Genomic DNA, 19,483 nt, shown 5'->3' on the forward strand with positions numbered 1-19,483 from the left:
CAACAATCATTCAATTTACAACGTCCAATTATCATATTTCTTACAATAACTAGCCTAGACGACATCTGAGATAACCAGTTCAAACCAGTTTGTGGTAACGTCAAGAGCTGATATAATGCGTAGTAGATATTTTCTTTGAGGATTTTGCATATTATTAATAGAGGCAAGGTATTACAGTGACGTGGCAGTTCTGGGTTCAATATCCGCTCAGGGGAATTTATTATTATTAATTAATATTTTCGTTTCTTCGTTCTGGCAGCAAGGCAAAAGCACGGCGTTGAATTCCACCGAAAGTTCGACGGAAACCAAGTTCGCCGGAAAGTGGAGAAGTGTTTTAACACTAGGTTTTTGTTTTATTTTAATTTATTTTACATATTATTATTTTTTTTTTTGTAAAATGTTTATGCATCAACCAACGGCGCTATTGATGTTTGTATATTAATGTAATATATTTAAATTCTTTTTTTATTTACATATTAACTTCCTATAATGGTTATATCATAATATTAATAACAAATAAAAACTTGGTGTGGTGTGTACGTATAACTTAGTTGATTATATGGATTAGACTTAATACATAAAATGGAACGGAGTTTCGTGATACTGTATCTGCAGCGTCCTATGTGCCTGCTATATTTGGAACACGGCGTTAAGCTCTGCGTACTCTACTACTACGTGCTAAATAATGTTAAATTACTGGCACTAAATAGACCATAAAAACATATAAAACATAAGATTTTGCCAGATTTTAAGTCGATCTTAGGACCGTATTTATAACTCAAGTCCGAGATCGACGATATTAATTCATAATTTTATAGATGAAAACGGCATCTCAAAATCGATCTCAGATTTGAGATCGACTTATAAAAACGGACCTTAAACAGAATTATTTAATCAATCATCTCAAAGCAATTATTAAATTTTAACAGACCACCCAATTACTTGAGATCATTATCAATACAATGCTAGCTTAGTCATTTTACATAGGTACTAGTACTTATATTCAGAAGGATATCTCACGCTCTCAAGTCACGACTCTACATTTCATAGTTAAAGCACGCGTATAATATTTATATTTAAATATATTGACTAAAATACATGCATTGGGCATCCGTGCATCCTGCGTCTGATAGTGTCATCCTGGTTTTGTATATATTTTTGAATTGAATATGTACTTCTCTATAGGCCGTGGTGGGACAGGGTACACGCGTGGGACTGTAAACGCAACGGTTGTGGGATCGATTCCCGCTCGGGAAATGAATTATTTAATATTTTTTATTTACTCTCTCGCTACAAAGCAAAGGGCGACTAAATGTTCTAGATTTCGGTAAGTTGGAAACGGACTGTCTTAACCCTAGATTCCCTTTCAGGATACAGAATGACACAGAAAAAAAATCCTTATGGTGGTTTTGTCGATACGCTTCTATAATAATTACCTACAATTTTTTTTTAGATTTACATATTTTAATGTATATAGCAGAGCCCGCAAAGAGAATCTAGTGTCACAACACTGTTCTCCGCTTTCTACTCGAATTTGAGGCAACATATTGTGTTAGATGGCGGAACTCCACGCCGCACTCTATGTTCCAAAGCGGGGATATGAAATATATAAAAGCAATATTTACAATATTAATGTTAGACTAGTGGCTCTCTATTTTGTTTGTAAGTGCAATACTAAATGAATGCACTTTATAAATTTGTACAGAAGCGGGCACTGTGAAAGCATTTGAATATTTCTCTTGAGAAGTATCTACTTTGGTTTCAATTTCATAAAAAATAGGGAAAAATCCTTTAGAGAACTACGAATGCTGTATGATAAATAAACAATAAATTCCACGTTTAATGTTGACTTGTTTTCCGGATTTCGTCTTATTTTTAAGAGGGAAAGAAAATAGTCGCTCTGATAACATGGTAACGCGCAGCGTTGAATTCTGCCACTCAACACGCAATGCCTCGTCTGGCGGAAAGTGGGGAATGGAGTGGGTTAACACTAGTTTCTCTCTGCCTAGCTTGCTGTAGGCGGGATAAGCTGAAAAAAAAAGAATTATGTTGAGAGAGAATGTAAATGAAGATCTGAATATTTTCCATATTTGCATACTGTATTAAAAAACCCACCAAAACAAATGTGTTTAGACAATGGTCTTACTAAGCCGGGAAAACACTTATTTACATCAAATAACTTATTTTAAATGTGTCATATACCTATGGATCAAAAACGAATTCTGTTGGTACTCCTGGCCATACCCTATTTATTACTAAGACTCTGCTGTTCGTCCTTTCTTCTGTCTGTTTCTATATATTTATTTGTCTGTCACCAGGCTGTATCTGATGAAAAGTGATAGATAGTTGAAATTTTCACAGATGACGTATAGAAGAACAAATACTAAAATGTATAATAGAATATATGCGGTAGGCAGAGAGAACATTGTGTCAGAACACCCGTTCTCCAATTTCCACCCGAATTCCAGATATCCAAAGAGTCCCTCTGTTTACCCTGCTGCTCAGGAAAAAGCGTTAAGATGCGTTCTTTCGTATCGAACCATTAAACACTCATTCTTTTCTAAAAATGGCAGTAATTCACTATTTACAAACATCACGTCTCGTATCACAATAATATATGCGTTTTCCATTGTTTTTTTTCTGTTAACATTCACGGCGTACCGGCTGAAGAACGTTTGTCACCGTTTAGTTATTCGAGCTCATCGAGAATCTAAAAGATACAATTGTCGTTATAATAAAAGACTTTTGAATATAGTAGTATTCGTGAAATACAAAAATATATTTTTTTATGTTCGGTGGAAAGTAGGGAACGGAGTGTCTTAACACTAGGTTCCTACTGCCTGTTTGTTTATTTTTATTATTTTGGAAAAAAATCCGACTAATATAATGAATGGATGTTTATTCCACTTTATCGCAAAAATTACTGAACGGTTTGAGATGAAACTTTACAGTAATAGAACTTACACATCATAATAACGCATAGCCTACAATTTCTGTAGTTTTTCTTGTGTAGTTTGACTATAATATAACAATAAGTTTAATAAGCGGTCGAAGCCTGCGTAAGTTATTCATAATGGTTTGTACCACCCAGCTGCTTTTCACTAATATTTTTTCTATGAAAAAAATAAAAGAAGATATCAGAAAAAACTTTATAAAGCTTCCGACTTCTCTTTCAGATTTATATTGGTTTTTCTTTAATTATTCTATAACATTTCGCATTTGCCAGCTATTGAATTTTGAGTTATCGTTGAAGAATAATATGAAATAACTATTTGTAATAGAAAACAACACAACAATTGGTTTAGCAAATTAAGATAATCTTTCTTGTAACTGCATTATTATAAAATATATTATGATAGAAGCTAAAAGAATCCCATGATAAAAATACACACAGCCGCCTTGGTGCGTGCACGCAAATGCAGATGCCCTTGACTCCTCTCGCATGCAACGGTGCGTGGGCGCAAGTTGAAAACGTTAAGCTTTTTCTTAATATTCTCTTTCGCTGTACCCCGCACATAGGAAAGTAAGCAAACGGCAGACACACCGGTAAATAAATATTTTATTTCCTGGAGTGGGAATCGAACCCCCAACTAGTCGCGTTTACATTTAAGCGCTGGTGCACACCACGGCTTGCCTCCTATATTAGCTATATACAGTGTTTTTGTCATCACCACTTTAAATGAAAGCACAGTTTTAACTACTCTGTTAAAGCCTAATACAATTAAAAACAAATGAGTTTGCTTTTTTTCTGTTTCTTTTTTGTTTTTTAATTTTCTTGATCATTTATCAGCTTTTAGTTTATGCCTTACGCAGTATCAGAAAGTCGTATAGGACGCGGCGCACGCGCAGCTATTTTTGTTGCAGTCAAGCGTCGTCAATCGTTGTCGTTGTTTGTGCATACAAATATAATATAAACTTTGTATAAATACAATAGAAAAAATAGAAAAAACTTTATTGCACACATAAATACATATAAAAGAGAAAGAAACAATATATTTTTATAAAATGTATGCAAAGGCGGCCTTATTGCTTCAAGCAATCTCTTCCAGGCAACCCTTGTAAAATAAAGGACTAAAAATAAAGAAATGGGAATAACGTTATAGTGCCCAATTAGATTAAATAACAGACAGTAATAAAATAATAATGAATATACACACATACATATATATATATATACATATTTACATAATAATAATAATATAATATTAATACAAAATAATAATATAATATCTACATATAATCCTATAAATATAATACATAATACTACATAATATAAATATATATATATAAACGACTAAAGATAAACTACAGTTATATTTGGAAAAGATAGTCTTTTAAACGATTTTTAAAAATATTAAGTGATTTAGAATGACGTATTTCGGACGGAAGTTCATTCCAGAGGATAGCAGATTTTACAGTGAAGGAATTGGAATAGAATTGGGTACGACAAGTTGGAAATTTAAGAAGATTATCGCTCCTGGACCTAAGTTCAAGGCGTAGGCTAGAATCGGAGTCACGGAAACAGAAACGATCTTTTAAATAAGCAGGATAGAGAGGATTATAAAGGATTGAATAGAGGAGAGTAAGCATCCGGAAGTTACGGCGATGTCTGATAGGAAGCCATCCAAGCTGACGACGATGATCTGAGACATGATCAAACTTACGAAGACCATAAATAAATCGAATACATAAGTTTTGTAACCGCTCTAGTTTGTTTAATTGTTCCTCAGATAAGTCTGGGTAACATGAGTCAGCATAATCTAAAATCGGTAGCAGTAGTGAGTGAGCTAGAGTAGTTTTGATTTTAACCGGCAGGAAATGTTTATATCGTTTGAGGGATCCAATACTAGCAAATAATTTTCGGCTGACCTCCGCTATCTGCGCTGACCAAGATAGCGAGTTGTCTAAAATAATCCCAAGGTTCCTTATAGACGCATTAACACTTAAAACGACACCATTAAGCTGTACTGAGGGAAGTTTTATACCCTCAAGTTTTTTTAATTGCTTAGTGCTGCCTATAATGCTTAACTGGGACTTACTAGGATTAATAGTAAGTCCATAAGATGTACTCCACACAGATATATTATGTAAATTCTCGTTAAATTACAATATATACAATATATAAATACGTTGGTTAAATATATCGAATACATCCAAAATTATATTTGCATACACAATAATTATATATCATCAGTTATATTTAGTTTTAACTGTTCGTACAAATGTAATAATAATAACCTCTAAAAAATATAAATAGAATTTTTTCCAATTAAAAAAAAACAAATAACTTTATTTACAAGTTATTAACATATTTTTCTATGTAAATTTTCTAAATTGTTTCATTCGTTAGCACGAATTAATTAACTATGTATTCAGGACAATGACGAATGGGCGCTAACGTGAAATGGGACTGATAACTCTTATCAGTTACACTTATCGTGACCTTCAATCTCTTTTGTTTCAAGGTCATAGATTTTATAGGGGGCAAAGTATTTTGTAATTCAGAACGGTAAGTACTAAGACGCTTTTAATTATAGATTAACATTTGACAAATAGATAATTAAAGATTGTATAGATACGTTTTGTATAGATTTAAATCTATTATTTGATTTCTTAATATGGGCATAGGGAACCTGGGAATCTAATGTCAGACATTCCATCCGCCATTAAGACACTTCCGTTGCCAATTCTCAAGGCATTGCGTGTTGATTACCGGAGTAAAACGCCGCGCTTTACCTAGTTATCAAAGTGAGGAAATGAAAATAGAGTGAGAAATCAAATCCTATATGAAAAAGTACGAAATATCATATTAAAAAATATAATGTGATAATTATCAAATTTGACCTATCCGTTAAATATGAAATAATTACGAAATCCAAGAATTCCTGACATCATGACAATTTTTATTTTAATTTTTTTTCATAGCTGTAATTATAATTAATTATCATATTACGTAATATTTACATCATCTAAATAAGAATACTGTAATTTTCGTATAATTCTTATTCTTCAAAGCCCCTTTAAATAAAAAGTAAATGCTACAAAAATTAGTTCTTACGTTTTGGAGGTAGACACAAATGTACAAACAGACTAACATTTCTTTGTTTATATAATAATTTATCCGTGCTCTACTTAACAAAACAGTATATAATGTATGAAAAGTAATTATTTTATTTATTTCTTATTGATTCAGTAAAACATAAATCAACTATAAATTGGGTCGCCCTCATTTCTCGTGCCTCCATGTGTTGTTCTGGCACAACCTTCACCTCGAAAGCGCTGTAGCCTGTACACGTGACAGATTGATAGTATTTTTTTTAATAACTAGTAGTTGCCTGCGGTTTTATTTGCGGTAATTTTGAAATGTTTGATGGGGAATCCCGTTGTCTTAGGAATTTCGGAAAGAAAATCTCTTCTTCAAAAATATACCTTTCTTATTTTTTCCACATATAGCAGGATAAGGAGATACTTCATTAAGATACTTCTGCTCCCAACTTAACTAGTCACAAATTAAATTCCTACGCGATTGCGAAAACATTGTTTTGGTTCTTGAAATACCAACTAATTAAATAATGTTTTTGAATATTATATATATATGCTTTAGGGGAGAGCGGGACCAAAAGTTCCGATTTTTTTTTAACCTCAAATATTGCTACGAATACTTGATTTTAGTATTTATACAATATAATCAAATTCAACTTACATATCTAGACTTGCAATTAAAACAGTAATTTGGGGTATTCTTTGTAAGACTTTTTTATTATGATTTTTTTTATGACTGAAGTCGGAAAGTAACAACTTACCCCGAATTGGGGCAAGTTGTTAACAGACCGGGGTAAATTGTTACCATATTTTTAAAGCTATTATTTGCAAAATAAAAAACAATAAATAATCGAACAAAGCCTGTTTATTAAGGAATAATCAACAGTATCATAATAATCACCAGGCGCAAAAGCAAATCTTTTTTAACCGACTTCTGTAAGAAAAGGAGATTATTAATTCGACTGTTTCTTTTTTTTATGTATGTTACTTTATAACTTTTGATTAGGTGAACCGATTTTGATGATTTTTTTTTATTTAAAAGGCAGGGCTTCCCATGTGGGAACCAATTTTTTTTCGGTCTATTTTTGACAATGGTATCTATGCGAAAATCACATAAGTATTAAATTTGTATTTGTACGTGTGCGACAAAATGACGAATAACTCAATATCACGCCAACCGATTCTAATGATTCTTTTCTTATTTGAAAGGATACACTTCAAGGATAGTTTGATGAAAGTTTGGTTAGGTTCTGATTATAAAATCCGGTCAAAATTGAGAAAATTTGTTTTTATTTTGGTATATATTAATTATACTGGTACAAGTAATTATACTGGTACAAGAGAAAACTTTGTTAAAATTATTGTCAGAAGTAAGATTCCCCATCGTTGCATTTCTTTTCAACCTACCTCAAAAAAGAAATTTTCATTTTCAACCGACTTCAAAAAAGGGAGAGGTTCCCAATTCGCCCGAATATTTTTTATGTATTTTCTTGTTAATATACCAAAATGTTAGTTTCCACAAAAATAATACCTAATTGAGTCAAATTTTACATATCACAACAGATGCCACTCGTTAACAACCAGTACCACCACAACCAACACTCGTTTAAGAAGTATCCTTTTAAGGTTACTTATCACTTAAAATTGTAAAAAGAATTAATTTTGAACAAAAAAAAACCGAACCGAAAAACAACGGAACTAAAAAGTAAAAGATAATTTTACATAAAATAAAACTTATTTTGATTTTGTTAAACCAAAATAATAAACAAAAATTTTATACCTATAGGTTTTCGCACTTAATACGTATATGTAATTCTTTGGTAACAGTTTTTATTTTGAAAACTACATCCCCTGTTTTTTGCATCAACTCATAGGACACATAACCTCGAGTTGATTTCCGAGCATAAGTCCGCATGTTACTAAATTACAGTATTTTTTAGTATGAAAAATTACAATATTTACATCCCATTATTGGTACAAATGAATTGGCGAAAGTTTTTCGTCACAACAACAGGTCACAACATGCCCCAAAAAAAGGGAACATCTAGCCCCAAAAACACGTGTTGAAAAAAAATTAAATATAAATAAGATATAGAAAACATAAATAGTTTACAAATAGTGTTCCGAAATAGTAGGTAATATAATGTAAAAAAAACACTAACATACTCGAGGCTAATCGTTAAAATTTGTGAGATAGACCAAAAATATGAAATGCAAAAATATTTACAATCGTGCACCAACGACACCCGTGTGCTATTCCATTGGTTTCGGATGCCACTGGATTGTTCATTATGCTGGCCATGGGTGCGCTATCACATTGCATTTCACTATATGTTTACTAAATATTCCTATCACTTTTCTCCGCGAAATTATTTCCATCGGAACAACTTACCTCGGTAACTTTTAGCCCCGCTCTCCCCTACTTCATAAGGAATATCGTTTTAATACTGATAAGTATTCAAATAGACCAAAAGGTAAGTTTTCTTTGTGCATACTGTGAACATTATTACCATAGCATTTCCATGTATAGTGGAAAAAATCCTTCATTCATCTCGCATGCCTAAAGTTCTAGTAGCAACAGCCAGTCCCCAATGGATCAGTCACTCTTTTATTAGTCTTAGCTGTTTTTATCTATCTATTTCTACTTTCTACATCAAGCTATCAAGTTATAATATTGAGCCGTCGTGGCACAAAGGAAAATCGCGGCGTTGAGTTCTGCCACTAAAATTCGGCGGAAAGTGGAGAACCCAAGTGTTTTAACTAAGTTCTCGCTGCCTACCTTGCTATAAGCGGGATACAGAGTGAAACTGAAAAAAGTACCTTTTAATATTAGATATATGAAAAATAATATTATTTTAAAGTTATATTCTGTTTTAAAGTAACTTTAGATTAACTAAAATATAACAAAACTTGGAATCAAGTTGTGACTGTTGCAATTTGTTCTATCCCGCAGAGTTGACTGCGTTTCCACTCTAGAAATTTAACGGCCACCGCACATTGCTTGTAGGGGAATTATATTTACCGACTTCAACGTAAAACGTGTAATATGTTTTATTTTTAATCTTTAAGGTAATCTGGGTCCTCGTGCCATATTCCACATATAGTTGGAGGCATATAGTGGGATGAGAGAACATAGTGTTAAGACACTCTGTGACATATTTTCGAGATAATGCAGTTTGAGTGGATGAACTAAACGCCACTATTGGTCTCGTGCCGGAGCGAGAAGATTAAAATAATTCAGTCCCCCGAGTGGGAATCGAACCCACACCCTGGCTTTTTATATATATATATTAATACTTGCCTATATGCAAACTAATCAGTTATTACGTAATAATGATTCACAGCTTAGAAGTTCGTTCGCTATAGCCTAGGAAATAAGACTTGACGTTTCTTTTTAAGCTTATGTCGATATTATAATAAGCCTTCTCTTGAACAAGATGTATGGGTACTTTTTTAATTTCACGCTGTATCCCGCACTTAGCGGGATAGGCAGAGGGAGTTTACTATTAAGATATTCCTACTCGGTTTCCCATTTACTGCCGAATTCTGCTGTTCAGTGTTATCACTAGGTTTGCGGGTTATGCGGGAAGCTAATAAAGACCTCTAAAAAATATAACATATAATGATGTTACTGCTGGTTACAAAAGTCAATACGTCAAATTCAATGTATGAGTACAGTTTTACAATTTAAGCTTTATTATGAGCTTTAAAACAAATTATTTAGCAGGCGATAAATTATATATGTTATAATGGCATTAAAGCGGAAAATGTTATATTTTATAGGGTCGAAAATTCAATTTTTTTTATTTCATTTATGTACCACTAGCGGCCCGTCCGCGGCTTCGCCTGCGTGAACTACGTTATTATTAATTTCTTCCTAAAAGTGATTGACGTCCATGCAAAATTTGAGACTCCTAGCATTTGTAGTAATGAAATTTCATACAAATTTTCTACCGCAAAAACAACCCCTTAGAAATTGAATATTGCAAATTCCCGTCTTAGCGAGCACCTACGTCCTATAAGTAACTCCTATGCAAAATTTGAGATTCCTAGCACTTGTAGTTTCTCAGATTTCGTGATGAGTGAGTGACCTTTCGATTTTATATATATAGATTATCCTATAGGCCTTATGAATTAAACATATTTTTTCTAAAATTCTTTTCTAAATTTCTTCATCCATAAGATAAATAAAAAAAACACAAGTATAGCAACTCTCTATATATTTTAAGGCACTGTGATACATTAACTTTTCTCTTTTTCAGTTGCCAGGTACGTTTCAGTCGATTAATATAACCCATTTTTAACCTTAGTTATTTTACTTAATTGTAATTAATACACCTATTAAAAACAATTACTGTAATTAAAAATGGCCCCGAACATCGACCATATCGCGTATTACACGGCACGGGTCGTTGACATTTTTTTATAATGAAAAAAGTCAATAAAATATGTTTATTCTTTGAAATAATATTGAATATTCGTCGTGTATGATAGTAAACGCGACGGTTGTGAGTTCAATTCTCACTGATGAAATGAAAATTGTAATATGTTTTTTTATTTTTTTCCTCTGACAACGAGGCAAAGCACAGCGTTGAGTTCCACCACTTAACACGCAAAGCTTCCAGAATTCGGCGGGAAGTGGGCGACACTAGGATTCCCTCTGCCTCGCTTATCCTGCTATGTGAATAAGAATATATGAATTCTGATAATTTCGCTTGTCATTTCTATAAATTAATATTTAAATAGTGAAAAAAGTAATCAAGATTTATATACAAAAACCTTATCAATGTCCTTCAACGCTATGTCCTTTCAGTTTGATTGAGAATGAACCTGTTGCGTGTAGGCGGCATCGCTGATAACGTTATCAACGTGATAAGAGGTGACGGCCCACGGCGCCACAATACTGTCTCGGTTTTCATTTTAAAAATATCTCATATCTTTACATTACCTCTAAGTGTTGTTTAATTGTGTTTTATTCTTATCTATCTATATCTTTTTGTTTCAGGTACTGTATTTTTTTTGTATATATCGCTCTCTCTATATGCATAGATATGTATGTATGGAAAACTGTATAGGTAAGTTTAAGTTTAGCTTATTATTTTTTTACGGAAGAACTAAAAGGAAGTGAGTGAAGTGGTTTGGACAGTTTTCAGGGAGCGCAGGTTTGAGTCCCGATACGTTAAAATTTTTAAACATTTTCTAAAACTATTAATAGATACCTAGTTCCATTTTTCTAAATGTCGACAATTTAAAAACGTTTTTTATTTAAAAAATGTCTTCGTTACTTTATTTTTATACGTAAAATTAATTAAGGTTAATTAAAATTATTGACAGCTGGAATCGATACAATTATTATAATAGCGTTTAACTCCAACAATGAACCAACAATCCGTAAAAAAATAACACGAACAATGTTATTAACAATTGAAACTTTTTTTGTTTTAATTAACACTTTAAATGAGAATTATAAAAAATATACGTATAATACTAAGTAGGTACTATAGGACTGGCCTCCGAGTAGTAAGTAGGGGCCCGTCGTAGCCCAGTCTGTGTGTCTGTAGACGCGACTGGTTGTGAATTCGATTCCCACACAAGGAATTGTAATAGTTATTTAAATTTATTTCTTCGCTGTGGTGTCGAGGCAAAGCGCGGCGTTGAGTTGCGCCACTCAACACGCAACGCCTCTAGAATACGACGGAAAATGGGGAAAGGAGTGTCTTATGTCTCTTAATCTGCCTACCCTGTTGTGTGCGGGATACAGTGTGAGTTGATTTTATAAAAATATTAACGTAACGGGATTTGAACCCGCCCCTCTTGGAGACCGTCCAAGATATATATATACTATAAAGTACTAAACTATAAGGTAATATTGACCGATGCATACCCTAGAGTTCAAGGCTACGGTTATACTGGATCGTTAAACGTTAGCACTTACTAGTTACCACACACGAACCAGCCGCGAGTCATTTGACGTGACTGTTTTTATATTTTTAATAAGATAAGAAAACACAGTGCGGCGTTGGGTTTCGCAGGACGGTAAAACGGGAAACAGAGTATTTTGGCACTAGGTTCCATCTGCCTTCCATGCTATATGCGGGAAAAGTGTGAAGCTAAAAAAATCGCTAAACTTTCTTTACGCCGTTATATAAATTCGATTCGTATTCGAAGAAACCATGCTTTATATCTTAACGTGAATTCCCCGACGAAGCCATATACATTCTTGAGTAATACATTTCAGAAAATACATACATACGAGGTGTGTTCAAAAAGTAAGGTGACTTTTCAAATTTGGCGGGCAACGTACTTTCGATTATCGATTTTTTTATTTTGTTATGTTGGTACAGTCTTCCCGAACATCTGTACCAAGTTTCAAGTGTATAGCATTTTTTGTTTGGTTGGGAGAGGCGTAAAGGTTATAAGTGTTTTGCGTGCTCGGCGATTTCTTGCTATCGAAAAATATGGATCAAAGGATTTGCATCAAATTTTGTGTAAAAAATAAAATAAAGTGCTCCGAAACACTTAAAATGTTGACAGTGGCATACGGTGAAACTGTTCTGAGTAAAAAAAATGTTTACAAGTGGTACAAACTCTTCCAAGATGGCCGGGAAGATGCCAATGACGAGCCTCGCTCTGGACGCCCAAGCACGTCAACAACTGATGAAAACGTTCAAGCAGTGAACCATGAAGTCGAAGTCGAAGAAACCATGCTTTATATCTTAACGTGAATTCCCCGACGAAGCCATATACATTCTTGAGTAATACATTTCAGAAAATACATACATACGAGGTGTGTTCAAAAAGTAAGGTGACTTTTCAAATTTGGCGGGCAACGTACTTTCGATTATCGATTTTTTTATTTTGTTATGTTGGTACAGTCTTCCCGAACATCTGTACCAAGTTTCAAGTGTATAGCATTTTTTGTTTGGTTGGGAGAGGCGTAAAGGTTATAAGTGTTTTGCGTGCTCGGCGATTTCTTGCTATCGAAAAATATGGATCAAAGGATTTGCATCAAATTTTGTGTAAAAAATAAAATAAAGTGCTCCGAAACACTTAAAATGTTGACAGTGGCATACGGTGAAACTGTTCTGAGTAAAAAAAATGTTTACAAGTGGTACAAACTCTTCCAAGATGGCCGGGAAGATGCCAATGACGAGCCTCGCTCTGGACGCCCAAGCACGTCAACAACTGATGAAAACGTTCAAGCAGTGAACCATGAAGTCGAAGTCGAAGAAACCATGCTTTATATCTTAACGTGAATTCCCCGACGAAGCCATATACATTCTTGAGTAATACATTTCAGAAAATACATACATACGAGGTGTGTTCAAAAAGTAAGGTGACTTTTCAAATTTGGCGGGCAACGTACTTTCGATTATCGATTTTTTTATTTTGTTATGTTGGTACAGTCTTCCCGAACATCTGTACCAAGTTTCAAGTGTATAGCATTTTTTGTTTGGTTGGGAGAGGCGTAAAGGTTATAAGTGTTTTGCGTGCTCGGCGATTTCTTGCTATCGAAAAATATGGATCAAAGGATTTGCATCAAATTTTGTGTAAAAAATAAAATAAAGTGCTCCGAAACACTTAAAATGTTGACAGTGGCATACAGTGAAACTGTTCTGAGTAAAAAAAATGTTTACAAGTGGTACAAACTCTTCCAAGATGGCCGGGAAGATGCCAATGACGAGCCTCGCTCTGGACGCCCAAGCACGTCAACAACTGATGAAAACGTTCAAGCAGTGAACCATGAAGTCGAAGTCGAAGAAACCATGCTTTATATCTTAACGTGAATTCCCCGACGAAGCCATATACATTCTTGAGTAATACATTTCAGAAAATACATACATACGAGGTGTGTTCAAAAAGTAAGGTGACTTTTCAAATTTGGCGGGCAACGTACTTTCGATTATCGATTTTTTTATTTTGTTATGTTGGTACAGTCTTCCCGAACATCTGTACCAAGTTTCAAGTGTATAGCATTTTTTGTTTGGTTGGGAGAGGCGTAAAGGTTATAAGTGTTTTGCGTGCTCGGCGATTTCTTGCTATCGAAAAATATGGATCAAAGGATTTGCATCAAATTTTGTGTAAAAAATAAAATAAAGTGCTCCGAAACACTTAAAATGTTGACAGTGGCATACGGTGAAACTGTTCTGAGTAAAAAAAATGTTTACAAGTGGTACAAACTCTTCCAAGATGGCCGGGAAGATGCCAATGACGAGCCTCGCTCTGGACGCCCAAGCACGTCAACAACTGATGAAAACGTTCAAGCAGTGAAGAAAATTGTTCTGGAAAATCGTCGAATCACTATCAGAGAAGTTGCTGAGGATGTTGGTATATCGCTTGGCTCGTGCCATGAAATTTTTTCTAACGTTTTGGGCATGAGACGTGTGTCAGCGAAGTTTGTTCCGAAATTGCTAAAATGCCCCTGCTCACTCATCTTTGCTGGTGAGAGATTTTTTGGCCAAAAACAACACCACAATCATGCCTCAGCCACCATATTCACCGGATTTGGCCCCATGTGACTTTTTCTTGTTCCCAAAACTAAAGAGACCTATGAAAGGACGGAGATTTGCAACGATTGAAGAGATAAAGACTGCATCGCTGGAAGAGCTCAAGGCTATACCGTACCGTTGGCATAAGTGTATTGTATCTGAGGGGGATTACTTTGAAGGGGACAACATAAATATTGATAAATAAATAAATATTTTTTCTTAAAAATACAAAGTCACCTTACTTTTTGAACACACCTCGTATATAGGTAGTATCGCGGGCGTCATGGTTCATGGGTACAAACGTGCCACTGCAAACATAACGCCTGTGGGTTTGATTCCCACGGAAGAATGAAATCTTTAATATTTTCTTTTCCTTGCTCTGGCAACGAGGCGAAACGCAGCGCTGAATTCTGCCATTCAACACGCGATGCGTCCAGAATTTTTCCGAAAGTGGGGAACAGAAGTATCGCAACACTAGGTTAGCAGGTTTCTGCCTACAAAAACAAATAGCACAACATTTAATAGCATTATATCAATTGAAATGAACGTTTGATTGATTTATTGATTCTTTTTATATTTAACTTTTAACGCATCAAAAAAATGCGAAAATATAAAGATATTAATATTTAATTTCATCGACTGGAAATAGAATCTATAACCTGTGGCACCCCTTCGCCACGCCCGGCCTCTACTATGTTATTTAATTACTATTAAAATAACACAATTGTTTAGCATAACCTAAAATTATGTATTTATGGAACATTCTTTAATATGTAAATAGTATTGACTAAACCACGAAAGCGACAGTTTTACATAGTAATAAAAAATTATAGACTTATAATTTCTAAGTTTAATCATTAAAAAAATAACTTTCAATTTCTAAGGTTCACTTTCCACGCGTGAGAGTGTATTACTAGTACGACTCATTATGTTGAAATATTTTATTCTGCATTCATTGTGTCGTTTATTATCTATTATATTGCCTTGTTACTATAGTAAAGAAATATTTGCTCGAATGGGAATCGAAGTTGCTACCTGACACGCGCTCTGGCAACGAGGTAAAGCAGAAAGTGGGGTACGAAAGTGTCTCAACACTAAGTCTCCCGCTTTGTCTCATTTCAGGTACTACTTCAAAATATTATCTCCTATACTCCATTAATTTGGATTTATTTAAAAAAAAATAATTTGATATTATTTTTTTTTGTTATTTTTTTCGGTCTAACGCAATGTAAAAGCAAAATCCCTCTCAACAGCATGCAATAAGTATAAAGAGAGTAGATTGTGGAAAAAGGAGAGTCTTACCACTACGCCTGTTCCCTACTCTGTTATATACGATTGCTACGTCACGTAACAAGACGACCATAGGTGTGCCCTTAACCTACTAGTCTGTCGCGTTCGTGCCTACGTGACGGAAACGGCGTACGGCGGTGTCTATTTTGTCGGCTTTTTTTTCTTGACATTTTTTTTTATTATTGGATCGTTTTTTTAAAGGATAGTATTTCTTTTTATTTGGATTTACATTTGCTTTATTCTGTATATAGATGGTGGGGGGAAAATGGTAGTGATACCTGAGTGTGACTCTTTTCTCTACTTTAGGTAGTAATATTATGTAATAATCAGTTAAATGAGTTCAGCATCTCAACACGCAATGCCTCTAGAATTATGCAGAAAGTAGAAAACGTAAGTGTCTGGTTCTCTCTGCCTATCCTGCTATGTGCGGGATACAACGTGAAGCGTGAAAATTTAAATAAAAAATAGAATTGATGGAAAGTGATCATTTAACCTGTTAGGCTTTTATAGAAACTCTTTAATAGGAATGGGAATAGAACCCACATCCCGTCGCTTTTACAGTTACATGCTTATGCCAGGACTGGCCTCATAAACGTGTCCAGTCGGTGCCCATCTTAAACGTATATTAATAACAATTTTAAATATTACATAACTTGTTGTTTATGAGATTGTCTCATAGAGTTGTAATGGGTTTGGAATTTATGAATGGTGTAATCTATTTTATTGAATGTATGTGTATGTGTGCGTCTGTGTGTGCGAGTGTGTGGGTTCCTTTTTATGTAAAGTAGGCGATAAAATGCTTTATCTACAATAACTCCTAACCCTTAAAGTTGTTCTCATAAAATAGTAATGATTTTAATAGGTATAAAGAAATAATATTACTTTTTTTATAGCTTTAAATTGTATTGATTTTTTATTATTCGTGTAAATATTAATTAATATCATATATTTATCTAATTGAAAAACTTTTTATATATAGCTAAAGCTTATTGATTTAAGTAAATGGGAGGGAAAATTTTTAAATGGAAGTTTATTAATGGAAAGGCAGTGTCTTGACACTAGGTTCTCAAGTTACCTCTGCCTATCCTGCTATGTGCGGGATAAAGCGTGAATCTAAAAGTGTTTACATACATTATTGTACAAAGAAATACGAAATATTTGTATTAGAATCTACAGTATCGTGGAACTGAGAACTTTGCACGGGCAGCTGCATAAAAATATTTTACTACGAATGGTAGTGACAGATATGAAAAGTTGATAATAGGACGTATGACTCGTTACATGTTATGTTACCTTATATATTTATCATTACAATTTTTATAAGTACTAACTTACTTGTCGTTTTTAGAAACTAAGCTTAAATAGTTGCGCTTGCGCAATGTCTCGGTAGTTGAGCGGAAAGTGGGGGGGGGGATGTCTTAATACATATTGGGTTGTATGTTAATTATTAAAATTAATCTAGTACGATAAATACGATAATATTTTTATATTGATATTTTTATTATAAAAAATTCAACTAACCATTGAAGTTTTAATTGATTAATTATATAGTTTTTTTGTTTTTCTTTTTTATTAAAACAAAAGAAAAATCCTTCAAGCCGTTTTAGCATAAATTATTTAACGTTTGCTTGAACACATAGTTAATTTTATTTTTAAATATAAAAATTTGTCGACGCAGCTTCGTCTTCAATAAATCGAAATCGATAGTCCTCCTATTTTTCCTGTTTATTTCGACCTATGTATATTACATTATTTATTTTAGCTGTATATATGTGGAATATATCTTTATTCTGTATGCCGTACACATTGTAGGCAGAGGGAACCTAGTGTTAAGACATTCTGGTTCTCATTTTCCCCCGAATTCTGGAGGTATTGCGTGTGTGACTTACAATGTTCGAGATAGAGTGCTAATTCATCGCCGTACTTTGCTTCGACTATAAATTTAAATAAACGTTTCATTTCCTCAAAAAAGGATCGAACCCACAAGCAGTCGCGTTTACTTAGTCACTTAGTCATTCATTTATGCTCCTACGTCATGACTGGCCTCACGTGGAATATACTTACATATATTTTTGGCAAAATGAGCTTTCAAGTATATTTAGTCCCAAAGCTTGGACGATGTTGACCTGAAGTTTATCTTGCGCTCGGTGCACTTAATTGAACCAGTTGTACAGGTTCCCGGCACTGTGGGAAGGCTATCAGGTTTTTTTAAATGGTTTTAGCCATAGAATACTATTATAAAGTATGCGAATTATGTTATTAATATGAACGTAATAATATATTATGTAGAGAAGGCTTTTACTAATCCATTTTTTTTTAAATATTTGCCATTGTTCATAAAAAATAACAGGTTTCAATCTTAGCTAGAAAATGGCAGAGTAGGCAAAGGGAACCTGAGAACCTAGTGTTAAGATACTTCCATTACCCACATTCCACCGAATTCTGGATTCATAATGTGTTGAGTCGGATCAAATCCACAATCCGTTTCCTTTGCATTTTTTTCTATATTTAATTGAATTTAAAAAAAAATAATTAAATGAACACATTGTATTTTATCAAATATAAGGTATATGTATCCATACGCTGATGCAGATGCACCGTTTCAAGGATGTCTCGTAACTGTCGTACGTTCCGCATTAATTATAACGTAATGAGAAATGAGAAAACACACAAACAAACAAACACATCAGTACCTATTCATGTACGAGTACATACGGACGAGTGCTCGCTCACTTCCTATTTACTCGTACTTTACACGTTCGTCACGGTCAAAAGGAACAACAATATGAATATTAGTAGAAAACATGATTTACGTAAGTGCTGGCTATTTTGTGAATTAAGTATCTTGTCGGAGCATAAGTATGCGACTGTACACGCAAGGGGTGTGGGTTCGATTTGCATTCGGGGGAATGAAATATTAACATAAACGCAGCTTTAAATTCCGTCGCTCAACACACAATGCCTCAAAAATTCGACGGAAAATGGAGAACGAAAATGTCTTAATGGAGTACGGAATATCTTAATACAAAATTCCTAGGTTCCCTTTGCCTACGCTGCTATAAGTGGGATTCAACGTAAAAGATTTAAAACGATAATTTTAGAAACATTTAATGCAATAGATATCTCCGGTATCTCTTCTATACTAGAATTATAAGATAGTCCATAAGATTTAACTATCTTCACTAGAACCTATAAATATTCCCAGTTTAAATTCCATCTAGCGAACGAGGGAGTGTTCGCTGGAGTAACGACCAGATCGAATAGGATCCCGTTTGAAACCAGACCGCGTATCAGACTGTGTTAGATGCTTAGATGTTTTATATATAGTGGTATTGGTAGTGGGTTCGATCCTCCCTCGGAGGAATGAAGTATTATTTATTAATAGATTCATTTCTTTGCTCTGGCACCAATGCAAAAGTTTCACCAACGAGTTCCGCCACTACACGCAACGCTGCGTATAATTCGACGGAAAATGGGAAACGGAGTGTTTTGTCACTGGGTTCCCTATGCGTACTCTACTATATGCGCGACATAGAGTGAAGCTGAAAAAAATTTTATGGTATTTTATGTGCTAACTTCTTATAAATCGATGAACGCCGGCTGTACACACGAAAAAGCATGACTCATTGTCACGTTCTTCCTGCGCTGGATGTGCGAGCGAG

The 19,483-nt window shown here is 34.1% G+C and overlaps 1 pseudogene; it reads left to right on the forward strand.

The window, feature by feature from the left end:
* The first annotated feature begins 14,159 nt into the window (after positions 1 to 14,159).
* LOC146540293 (protein GVQW3 pseudogene) lies at positions 14,160 to 14,561 on the forward strand (annotated as a pseudogene).
* Positions 14,562 to 19,483: the final 4,922 nt, after the last annotated feature.

Source organism: Heliconius melpomene, chromosome 2 (genome assembly GCF_056956725.1).
Source record: "Heliconius melpomene rosina isolate 202511_hmr_F chromosome 2, ASM5695672v1, whole genome shotgun sequence".
Taxonomy (NCBI): domain Eukaryota; kingdom Metazoa; phylum Arthropoda; class Insecta; order Lepidoptera; family Nymphalidae; genus Heliconius; species Heliconius melpomene.